This window comes from Manis pentadactyla, chromosome 5 (genome assembly GCF_030020395.1).
Source record: "Manis pentadactyla isolate mManPen7 chromosome 5, mManPen7.hap1, whole genome shotgun sequence".
NCBI classification, from domain to species: domain Eukaryota; kingdom Metazoa; phylum Chordata; class Mammalia; order Pholidota; family Manidae; genus Manis; species Manis pentadactyla.
In genome coordinates this window covers 36,006,893-36,020,131 of record NC_080023.1, presented here as the reverse complement: position 1 = coordinate 36,020,131, position 13,239 = coordinate 36,006,893, and the positions used below count along the sequence as shown (strand labels likewise).

The 13,239-nt window shown below is 37.0% G+C and overlaps 1 non-coding gene across 1 annotated transcript; it reads left to right on the top strand.

The window, feature by feature from the left end:
• Positions 1-12,201: 12,201 nt before the first annotated feature.
• On the top strand, positions 12,202-12,342 carry LOC118922568 (U4 spliceosomal RNA). Its single transcript, XR_005028813.1, has one exon. It is a non-coding gene; the product is annotated as a U4 spliceosomal RNA (small nuclear RNA).
• Positions 12,343-13,239: the final 897 nt, after the last annotated feature.

Here is a 13,239-nt window from a genome sequence, read left to right as displayed (position 1 = left end):
CAGAAGTTATACTCTGATATAAACATTAACTTAAATGCACAGGTTTTACATTGATAATATGATTTTATATATCGTTGAAGTAAGAGTCCTATTTCAGACTCCCTTGGTTTTCTATTTGCATGTTCGATCATTGTGTTAGTTTTTCTTTTTTTTTTTTTAGTATAACAAATCATCACTAATGTAATGACAACACAAATTTATTACGATTCAGTTCTGTAGTTTAGAAATCTGACACAGGTGTCACTGGGCTGAAATCAAGGTGCTGGTAAGGTTGCGCTCCTGCCCAAGCTCTCTGGGGGAGGCTGTTTCCTGACTTCCGTCCCCTGAAGACCACCCTGCTCCTTGGTCGTGGCCCCTTCCCTTCACCTTCAAACCCAAGAACATCACCTCTCTCTGACCTTTCCTCTGCTGTCTGATCTCCCTCTAACTCTTTTCTTCTGTGTCCTTCGTCCACTTAAAATGACCTTCAATACTGTATGGGTCCCAATGGATGATCCAAGGCAATATCCTTATTTTAAGGTCAGCTGATCAGCAACTAATTCCCCTGTGCCATGTATCTGCAGTTTATATTATGAAATATAATTTAGGGATTAAGACATGGACATCTTTGGGGACAGTTGCTCTGCCTACCACCATTATGTTTGGGGAGAGGTATTAAAATTGAGAGATGGATTTGGGCTATATATGAATTAAGATTCGTAAAGTTCTGGCTCAAATTACTGTGTATTCTTGTAAAAGTGGGATGTAACCGGTGGAGATGGCAATAAAATGGTACTTTTGTAAAAGAGAAGGGCCAGAGGAGAGAAGCTGAAATCACTGTTCGTATGAAGACTCACTAAGTCTCCAGGCACAAGTCGTGTTGCTCTGGCACTGGGGAGCTTTGGGTATTTGAAAGATAGCTTTCTTTATTGGGCTCAGGCAATCTCACAGGGCATCAGTAAGGCTCTTTCAGGAAAATTCAAGGGCAGTGGGCTTCTGCCAGGTGAGTCAAAACAGGTGGGGAAACAAAAAAGGATGACCGAAGCAGACAGGCCTCTTCATGAGTGACAGTGATGTGCTTCTTTGGGGCGCTCCGAAATAACTGAGGTCACACTTGTAGGGGATCTTAAGTCCGTTGTTCAGGTGATGGGAACTACAGCTAAAATTTTGTTTCCAAAATTAATTCCACTTCAAAACCTCTTCAGTCATAGACCTTTAAAGCATATATATTATATATACAAAATATAATATATACACATCACTAGTTTAACTCTTTCATGCATTTAAATTTTCCTTCCACCATTCAGTATGATCAGAGCACCAAAAAAGCATTCACTTGGCTACTGCTCTTTTTGATTCGTGTTTCAAGGTAAAACTTTGAAATATTCTTTTGTTCTTGTACATTGGAAGATCTCTTCATTCACCTAGGCTTGCTCTGTACACCTTTGCATAGTGGAAATGCTGTATGAGCAGTGACAGCAAAAGTTACTTGGAAGACATGTCCCTTCCTAGCTGTTGTTTTCCCAAAGCTGGGCCTATGAAAGAGACTGAGGTATGTTTCATAGAAAGAAGGGATGAATTTAATGAGTCTGTCCAAGAACCATAAAGAGAGGAAGATCTTTCCCAGACTGAATCAAGTCCTGTCTGAAGACCAGGATGGGAGGCAGATGGCTTGGGCTTCATTAGGAGCTAAGACCTATGCACTTCATGCAAATACCTCCAAGAGAGTGTCAGACTCCGAAGGGCTCCAGACCGCAAGGAGGGATGGTTGCACAGTGTACCCAGAGACTTCCCTAGGGTGCCCTGGGCTCAACAATGACTTCCACGCTTTAGCAACAGAACCAGTGGGGTTTCCCTGTTGTCTCAGCAGGGATTTGTGTCACTGATAACAGTTAACAAGGAGGCATCCTCAGGGTCTGGACACCGGTCATGTGACATACCCAGTGGGCTGTATTTTTCTGGAGAGGATAGGCTCCTACAGTGATGGGGTTGGATTTCCTGCCTACCCCACCCCCAGCCACAGGCAAAGGGGATGCTCAAAAGTAAGCTGACTTTGAAAAGCCCAGGAATGTGCTATTTCATGTTGGTTTATGAACAAAGACTCTTACCTGATTCTAGTTCCCTTATACCCTTTCCTGTACAACTTTATTTTTCATTATATGTTGCCTACAAACGCTGCTTCTTAAGCAATATTATATTATATGCACAGTGCCTACCTGTTTACCCACCCCTCAGTGAAGGAATCAGAGTTAATTGTTACTTCGTTTCTTGATCTACCAGTAATACTTTCCTGAACATGTTCTTCCTGTAAGGTCACTAATGATTCCATGACCTATACCAGATGAAAACTTTGACATTTGAATTGAAATAATTGTGTAATATTAAATGCACAGCCCCCATCCTTCTCCCACCCTCAGAGAAGGAAGCATGGCCATCTTACACACCAAGAACCCATTGAAATAATTGTGTAATATTAAATGCACAGCCCCCATCCTTCTCCCACCCTCAGAGAAGGAAGCATGGCCATCTTACACACCAAGAACCCAGACTGCAACAAGGAGGGGAAAGTGAGTGACTTAGAAAATGCACTTCTCCCTATTAGCATGGAGATGAGGGGCACCTTGTGCTCCAGAGTGGATCTATTGTCTATTTAATATTCTCTCACTAAGTGTTTGTAACAACAGGACTGGCTAATTTTTAGAAATTATAGCAAGGAAAAGAAAGAAATATGTGGAGTGTTTTTGGAGTTGAATTACTCAGAAATAAGGGATCCATTAATTGCTATTTTGTTATGGTTAATGCTGAGTTCTGCTTACTGAGAAGAGACTCTAGGGTCATTATATTTTAGAGTCAATCATAGTATATGACTGATGAAACATAAAGCTTGTTATTTGTATACCAGAGGTGTTTAAGTTTCTTGTGGGTGAATGAGAGTAAAGTATTGGGCAGAAATAGGGAAGATGTGTGGCAAAGCAGCAATGAAATAATATTAGTGCTTACTATGTGCTAGGTACTCTTCCAAGTATTTAATATGTATGATCTCATTTAACTAAAATGATAAAAATGTTAGTAAGAAATTAAAAATTAAAAACAAGGAGACTTTAAGTTCATCATTTTCACTTATGGGTAACATTAAACTATTTTTCTTGAGCCAAACTTTTTATTTTTTAATTATTTACATTATAAATTAGTAAATATTTTAACAATATACCACATCAGTGAAATTATGAAGTTTTATTAAACACATAACTGTTGAAACCTGAATGTCCTTAGATTTTATTTAACTATTTAGAAAAATTAAATAATATGAATAGAGGCAGTCATAGATAATGTTCAAAAGTCAAAAGAATAAGACCCATTTTTTTTCCTTTTATTCTGGTACATAATATTTAAATATAATACCCCTTTCTTTTCTGGTTAATTATTCTCAGTGACATTTTGAGATCAGAATCAGCATATAATTACTCTTTCCCTAAAACCCCTGAAATTAAAGTTGAGCTAACAAAAGAATATTAAATGTAAGAACTTTTGAAAAATTACCTCTAAGTGAGCCAGCTAGAACTAACTTTATTGTATTAAGGTTTTAATTTTTTAAAAATCTTTGATTCTTCAAGGTGAATAAGAGGTCTCTGATACTGAGATAAACTTACAGGATGGTACAAGAAAAGCCTGTGGATAAAAAAAATGAAACTGAGGTTTTCTAGAATGTGGAGAATTCAAGGAAACTAAGATCCCCCTCCTCTGGCCTTCTTCTACCTTTTTAAAGCACAAAGATTTTTGCTACTTCAGGGGTTTCCATGACATACTGCCTCTCCCTTGGAGGCTTGCTTCCCCCACCATCTGGCCACCCCCTATTTTTTAACTGCCTAATTTCTATTTATTCCTCAAGTCACTTCCTCAGGCAAGCCTTCCAGACCTCCCAAACTATCTTATGCCTCCCTGGTAGATGCCCTGATATGACCATCCACCACCATAGTTTATAATTACATGTTTAGTCATGCAAATTTTTGTGGATGCTTTTTACAAAATGGTAAAATCTATTCCATGGAGTCAAGAGCTGTTTCCCTTGTTCCCTTCTTTATTCTCCCCCTTCATCATGATGTCTGAAATATATGATAAATGCTATAGATATGTGGTGAAAGAATGAGAAAGATAACAGGATCTTGGGAGAAAAAAATCCAAAAGGTTATCATTAATGCAGCAATAATGCAAAACCTATTTTTATTCCCCATAATTCTGAATCAATAAATATAATTTGATGTAAATATAATTGACATAAATTTATTCATTCACGAAATATCTGTGGAATCCAGCTTTAGACCAGGAAATGGGAACTAGATTGGTGAAGAAAACACCATCTCTGTACTTAAGGTATTTGTAAGTCCTTGGGAGAGTAAGAATAAGAACTATACAGTAAGAAACAATTAGGAGATGCTGTGACAAGCATTACCTCAGAGTAAGGACAGAGTGCTATGGAACCATATAGGAGGGGTACCAATGCCAGATATCTATTGCTTTGTCACAAATTATCCAAAAGTATAGTACATAAAAAAAGTGTTACTTTTATATCTCATAATTCTGTATGTTATCAAGTTGAGCAGAATACAGAGAGGATGGTTTGTCCCTACTCCAGGATGCCTGAAACCTCAGATGTAATCATTAGAATTGCTAAGGAGTGGAATGATCAGAGGTTGGCCAAGTACCTCTCTCTGTCTCTGTCTGTCTGCCTGTCTCAGTCTCCACCCTCTGCATGTTGCTAGCTTGGGCTTTCTTATAATATGGCAGCTATAGTAAGACTTCTTAAACAGAGATTCAGAACTTTAAGAGAGAGTGTTTCAATACATAGGAAGTGAACATTCCCAGTCTCTTACAACCTTGGTCACTGGTCAAAGTGGGACTGAATGACATGCTTATGTTACATGCATATATATCTTGTAAGGGAGCCGGGTTAAACATTTTATGGACAGCTACAATTCACGGCAGTAGTTAACTGAGGTTTGGGGGTTTCAAAAAATCTTTGTGAAGGGCATAAAATCTCTGCTAACACCTAAAACATGTACAAGTAGGATGAAGAAGGGGAAGGTGGAGTGGGGGAAGAGTTTCAAGCAGGGGTCAGTATATGCAAAGTCTAAGGGCAAAAAATGTTCAGAGCTTGGCCAGAGAGTGGGTAGACATGGTGTGGAGACAGAAAGGATATGGTAGTGGTAAATAATAAGACTAACTAGAGTGATTCATTCATGAAAGATTTTGTAGAAGATGCCAAAGACTTTAGAATATTACCTGAGAAAAATAGGTCGCCTTCAAGGGAAATGGTATATCAGACTTGTAAATATTTTAGAGCAATCACTCTGGCTGCAGAGTGAACACAGAGGAGTTTTGCAGAAATTGAAGTAAAAGAGGATAGTGGCCAGGAAGAAGGTAGTAGTAATACATATGGGAAGAGGAAGATGGATTTGGGAGTTCAAGGTCAGAAGGACAAAATGTCAAATCCAGGCTCTAATGCTTTCTAATGGCAAGTTCATTGCACTTCCTGAGTCACACTTAATGCAACTTTAATAAGATGAATCATTTCTCCTCATAATGGTATGTCACATTAGCTATGTTTATAGCCAATATTTTTTCAACATGTGAGGCATTGGTTAATGGCATTACATGTGTCATCTTATCAACCCTACAAAGTAAGTCATTTCATCCCATTTTATCAAAGAGGAAATAGGCTAAGTAGAAAAATTCATTTCCTAGGTTTCCAAAGTTGCAGTGGACCAGGAAGCCAGGCAGTCTGGTCTGAGACAATGTCCTTCTGAACCAGTTCGTGATTGCTTCAAATAACATGTACATTCTAAATGTCTACCACAGACTCTAGCAACCACTATAGATACTCAATACATGGTAACTATTGTCATTTTTTGAGTATGATAACTAATTCTTAATAGCATGTCTTGAAGATTCTTGGGAGCTTGTCTAATATTGAATGCCAGTCTGTTAATAGCAAAATTCCTTACTATGCCAACTCAGGAAAGTCATTCAACCAGCACTGATTGCCAGCTCTGTGCAAGTCTGTCCTAGCTATGTGAGAGGAATGGAGAGAGCACTGGGCTCTCTGCTCTTAGTTCACAGCAGGGTAACCTGGGCTGTGGGTTTCAGCAGAAGCAAGACCTGAGGCAAGGATGCAAGCACAGAGTTTATTTAAGAGGCAATCCCAGGAAATGTCCACAGGGACAGGGAAGCAAAATAAGGAGGGGAAGGGAGCTAAAAGGGTGTGTTAAGTAACAGTTTACCTCTAGGCAATAGAGCTTCACTTCACTAGAAGTCAGAAAGACTAAGAACTTCAGAGTCGTCCCCGCCCCACCAAGGGGAGGCTAACTGGAGTATCCTCCCTCAACTTCTGGTCTTTCATTGGTTGTAGGCTGCTTCTGGATATTAACTCCCTAGCACTCAGCTCACTTTTGTTCTTGAGTGAAAAGCACTTGAGCAGCCAAGCAAAAAGCCTTCCAACCAGGGGTCAGAGGTGTTCAAAGTTGACAACATTCCATGTGGAGGCCGGAGTGGGGCTGAGGGCCTATGGAAGGGGTCCTGGCAGCACCAACAATAATAGCTATGTGAAAATGGGAATAATACAAGTTAGAAAGTGATGAATACTCAGATATTATAAAAACAAATACAAATGAACAATTCTTCCTGTTAAAAATAAGGGGAAGATTCTTCTCCCCTACCCTTCTTGGAGCATTTCCTTTAGAAAACTTGTAATTGCATTTCCCCATCATTACATAATATATCTGAATGCATTTTATAAATTTCAAATACTTTTATTTCTTTTATCTCCTCTGTATCCCTCCAAACAATCTGGTATATGGAAGAACTGACAGCATGTGATGTGTGAACTAACCCGCCCTCTCCCACATCCGTGCCATAAGAGTACATCATCACAGCCCAGGTACATCACAAGCCTACTCTGGAGACACTGGGAGTCTTAGAAAGCAGGGAAACGTTAGAGGTTTCAGATAAGGAGCCTTATACTAACAAAACCCTTTGTGCAGCATCAGCTCCACACTGTCAGGAGCTTAAACATGATTTATAGGTGAAGGATTAAAAATTGCAATTGTTTATTCATGCCCAGTAAACTATGAAGGACATGTTACAGGCCAGAGAGATACTTTGTGATGAGAAACAACAAATCTCACGAGAACAGCTAGACCAAGCAAGGAAAAACAATAAGGATGTTTTTCATAAGTAGTAAATAGCAAGTAAATACTAAATAGTAAGATGATAAAAAAAATAACAAATACATAGTACACAGTAAGGCAGCAGTTATCTCGGTACTGAAATTTCCTTCACCTCTTCCCTATTTTATTGGGAGACACAACCATGGGAAAAAGTTGGTTTGTGGACTCCCCCAGTAGAAAATATTGTGGTGCATCTGCTGTGGAAATGAATGACTCATGTTCAGCCATCGCTATTGAAGGATTAAGCATTTTTTATTTTAAACTAACAGGCAAAACAGGTCTATGTATATGGATCACAAGCCATGACAATAGAAAACTGAATACCTAAATTATAGTCTCCTATGATTTGTTTTCTGTCTTCATTTCTGTTTCTGAATGGCTTCACCTTTCACATATGTGGTTTCTCTCTCCAAGTACTTTTCAAGAGTATCATAATTAATTCAACTTTCATTTGTTTCTGGAACAAATATTTTCTAGACTCTTAGTAGGTGTTGAGCCTGATATTTAACTCTGGGGATTCAGTATTGAAAAGACAGTGACCTACAGACATTGAGTTAAATAATCAGACAAATAATTTAAAATAAATAAGCCATCACAATACAGCACAGCAGCAAGAACCTCAATATGGGGCAATTACTGATCTAACCCAGCAGACATTTATTAAGCACCTTCTATGTGCCAAGCAATATGTTAGATGCTGAGGAGGAAAAATAAATAAATCAGCACTGTTACTGCTCTCTTCAGCAAGATATCACCCAGTGCCAATATGTGGCCCTGTTTATTCATAACTCAAAGTATGTCCTAGGGTGCGGACTGACTCCTAAAGATGTAGCTACTGAGTCTGTAGTCACAGGTAATGCCAGCTGTTCTTCAAATACAGTGCTACTAGTGAACGGCTCTCTCTGTGTAGAAGGCATAGCATAAGGGATTGCTCTGCAGTAATTATTGCCAATGCCTTGTTACATTTTTTTAATATCGTGACTAAACACAAATTCAGTTTGGTTGTACTAACATGGTCATATGTTGAAAGAAATGTACAGTTCATAGTTTGTGACTTCTTACTGATTTTGAAAGCTGCATAAAGTTGATTTTCTCTTGTTTGTCTACTTGTTTTTTATAAAGAACTTCCACATGACTAAACTTCAGAATGGGAAATGGCAGATATAGTTTGGCCCAGGTAGGTGGCCCTATGAGAGAGAAATAAACTGCTTTTACAGTGCTTTCTCCAAATAATTATTTAGTTCATTTATTTAGCTCATAATACTTCAGTTACTTTACAGTATCTATTTCAGAATGTGTGGCTTAAGCGACTTCCCCTAAAAAAATGTTTCTATTCTTTTTAACTAACTAGCAGGACACATAACTGCAAAAACCTAAGTGTCTTGGTATATACATTTATTTAGTACTAATGAAAGTTGAAAGGATTCAACCTGAGCATATTGGTATTGAATTCAAAGAAACTATGAGTCAGGTGCTAATGGATATTATAGATATTTAATTTCTCTTAATGTTCTAAGGTCATGATAGTAGTGTAAATGTGTATTTAGTTAGTTAGAGTAACCATTGATCTGCTGTTGGTATATCAAAAAGGTACTGCTGAGTAGGTAGTCAGGAACTCCTAGGCTAGTAGTTTGCCTGTGCAAAATAGGTAAAAGAAAATTTGGCTCAGATTCAGAAAGTCTGCCTGCTAGTGCTCAGGAGGGCTACACTGGCTCCCAGGTCACCCCAGTTCCTCAGTATATCCACTATGCTTCTGAGATCCAAACATTAGCCAATGTCTGATCCTTATGTATGGTCAAATTCAGTAAATCTTAACCATTAGACATATAATCATTTAAGAAAAAAAATGTTTTAACTGAAAGAGAGAATTCCTAAGACTGAATTACACCCATATGTCAATAGCAATATGCTGAAAACACTGGTCCGAACATCTGGCATGAAGTGAATTAGCAAAGAATTCCATTTAGTTTTCCTTAGCTTATTCTTGGTCTAACTTCACTTCAGATGTTAATTATGGCATTTAAGGAAAACAAATTTTACAGTTCAACATTTTCTATCTTTTGTACTTTTGATTAGGGCAAAATTACCAGCTTGAGAACTATTCGAGAGTTCACAGGACAAATCCAGCTTTTGGAGAATATGTCAAATATTTACTTAATGAGAAGACAAATATGCCTGATGATTCCTGAATAGTAAGCCTCCTGCCTATGGAAAGGTCGAAAAAAGAAAAAATTTGATATATGAAGTTTATGTTTGAATTTGTCCTTCTCAGTGGGTATATTGAAAGAAAATGAGAAATCTAGGATTTGACTTTTTTCACTTTTGAAGTTTCATTTTCTTTTTTGGAAAGGGAAGGTTAGAAAAGTGGTAGGAATTTGGAACTAAGTGAACGCAGACACCGAAGGGAAGAAACGAGCTAAAGGTAAATTATGGGAATGAAGAAATATCAGGGGGGAATTGACTAAAATCTGACTCAGACATTGACAGAGCATGTAGGCTTTTAGAGATGATCAGTAGAGCCTCCTTTCTGAACCCCAGGACATTCATATTCTTGGCCATAGATGTAACCATAAAGCCTTAGGAACATTCAGGACAGGGTTGTGTACAGTGTAGATGGCGTAACTACAAAGAATCAGCAGCTCTACTTGATAGTAATTCTTATGATGACGTTTGGGCGTTTGGTAAATACCCTTTGCTTCTTCCACCTAACACGCCTCCAGTCTTCTTCTAATAAAACAGAGCCCCAAATGGAAAGCTACTTTATGCTCTCTTCAGTGCCATGCCATGGAATTTGGGAGACTTAGCTTCTGCAGGTGGTGGCGATTAGCCACAGTAATTAGTCCAGGGACGAACACGTGACATACTCATAGAAGTGAAACACAATGGAGCCTTTGCTCAGAATCCTCGGGAGAGGACGCCACCTCTTTCTCTTTAAAGCTGAGTAAGTATAGAAACTCCTTCAACCTTCAGCTAGCTTGCTCCTCATGGAAAGTATGAAGACAACACATGGAAGGGAGTATTACTGAACTGAGAGAGAAAAAAAGATAACACAGGACAAGGCCTTAATTTGAGGTTGTGGCTTGATGCAGCTGAAGCTGAACAGCTCTCATTCTAGGCCTTCTCAAGTATATGAATAAAGAAATCATTTTCTAATTGGTTTCTATTAAGCCAATTTCATTAATACTAACTGGTGCATGGACCTCTGCCCAAAATATACAGGGCTCCAACATAGCAGAAGAGATTTAGAACCATACTCAGCTGTATTGAAATCCTGATTCTACCACTTCCAAAGGTATGACTGGGCAAGCAAATTAACCATTATGCAATTTAGTTTTCTCATAGCATACAAACAAAAAATCCAAATGACCAATGAAAACATCTATGGAAAATGAATACAGTATATGCCACATAGTAGGTACTCAATAAATAGTGGTTATTGTTGGTTTTGCCTGTACAACAGAAATAATGAACTATTCTGAAGGGTCCTTACTGATATTCATGAAAAACTAAATACAAATGATGGGGGAAAAAGAATCAGAGATTTTTGTATATGAGTGTAATATGTTATTTCCTAACTCTGCCCACTGACACCCAATAGCAAAGCTAACTCTGCACAGTGACACGCAATAGCAAAAAACACACCTAGTGTCTAGATATTGGTTTCCAAATAAATCTTTCCTCTAAAAGGAACTAAGGCTCCTTGGTGAAGTGGCTACTTTTAAAGCTGGGGCAGATAATAAAACATGAACCTAGAAAACCTTGTGTCAGAAAGAACAAAGGGCTCAAAAAATGATGGAGACATGTTGAAAGACCAAAGAGGGCTAGTTTAAAAAGACTATCTGGCTACATTTAGAATAATTTGAATATCAAAATAAATAATGACTGTAACAGATTAAAGGCCACTTAAAAAATAGGAATCTATGAAGCCATACTGGTATAAATAAATGAGTCAATAGATGCTGATAAGAGACTGCATTTTCTTTTGGCATGATTTCAACTAATAAATACAGAGTGAATGAAAGAATTTGAAAATCATAATTTGACATGGTAATATTGATTTATTTACCCAAGACTTATCAGTGGATGCTAAAATGAATAAAGTTTAATGAGCAATGGGAACGTACATAGTCTCAAAGTACCTCTCCACAAAATACTTATTAATCACAAAGGGCACATGAGTAATACTACATGGAGAAACATAGCAGATGCCACCTAATCAAATGTTCAAAGTTAACATCACCAATAAACAGGCAAATTTAAATCATGTACCAGCTAATGGGATACAATGAAAAGAACACAACATCATTTCTCTGATATTCTTGCCAAAAAAATGCATACCCTGAATTTAATCATGAGAAAGCATCAGGTAAAAATCCCAGTTGAGGAAAATTCTACAAGGTAACTAACTGGCTCTAATCCTCAAAATATCTTAAGATCAAGAAAGGCAAGGAAAGACTGAAGAAATATTTCTGACTGAAGGGTATTAAAGAGACTACAACATGCACTCTCATTTAAAATCTTGGGGAAACTAGAGAAATTAAAACAAAGTCTGTAGATTTTATGGTGTTAATGTATCAATATTAATTTTAATATTTATACTGTGATTATACAGGAGAATGTTCTTGCTTGCAGGAATTATCTGCCAAAGTATGTGGGGTGATGGATCATCATATCATCAACTAAATCTTAAGTGATAAAGAGAAAACTAAATTCTCCATGCTATTCTTATAACTCTTACCTAATTCTGAAATTATTTCAGAATGAAAATTATTTTCATAAATAATTAAATTGATTAAATTAAATCTCAAAAAAGCCAAAAGCTGAAGACAACCAAAACATCCATCAAAAGGTGACTGGATCAACAAATTGTAGTGTATTCATACAACATAATACTACTAGGTAAATAAATGAAACAAACTACTGATACATGCAATAGTGTGGATGATTCTCACAGGCATTACATTAAATGAAATAAAGCAAACTCAAAATATAATTAGTAAGCTTTGCGCAGTGGCAGTATCATAGCCAATGAGGTTTATCCAAGGCGCGATTATTGCTAATTGAAAAAATTTCCCAATACCCCGCTGTGACAACTTGAAATATAGTTGGCATTGGCAATATAAATAAAATGTATAATAATAATAATAATAATAATTAGTGTGAGATATTGTGTATAGAGAATTCAAGAACAAGCAAAAGTTTTCTGTAGTAATAGAAATCAGTTCTGTAGTTACCTGGCTCTGGAGGGTGGGGAATCACGAGTGTCTGGCCCCAAAGGGGCACAAGAGAACCTCCCAGAAGGATGGAAATGTGCTGTGTTCATTGGGACGGTAGGTAGGCAGGGATGTACTGCTGCCGAAAGTCACAATCTGATTCTGATTGTGTGCAATTACACCACACTAATTTTAAAATAAAATAAAATATTGTTGGTAGTCAAAACAAAACAAAACAGCAACAAAGAAAATAAAACAGAAAGTACAATAACATAAAAACCAAAAATTTTTAAAAACTACTTGCTAACTCTTTTCTTTGGAAGTATTTTTATAAACAGTCATGAAATAGTAGGTTGCCTATTTATTTACTAAAACTTAATCAACCAGTAAATGTAATAAGCGCATTCAAGTATTTAATTATCTCTCTTAATTTTAATATTATGTATTTAATAAAATCCTATTATTAAAACAAAGTTTTTAAAACAAACCACTTCATTATGTAAATTTGTTTATTTAAAGTGTTCCTTTTCCTAATATCTTGACTTTATTTTACTTATGCCATGTTAAAACAATGTTGTGTTTTAATGCCAAACAATTCAATTAGCATCAAGATGCAAGCAAATGCCTTGACTGGCTTGGTGAAAGAGGGGAACTCTGACTTCATTATCTACATCTCCTATAAATAAAATATATGAAGTTTTCTGTACCAAAAGCTTTAGCATGTCTCTGGTGTGCCTGAACACAATGTATACTGTTCTCCTACAACTGAAGCCCTTTTATTTTATTTATCTATTTATTTTTATTAAGGTATCACTGATACGCAA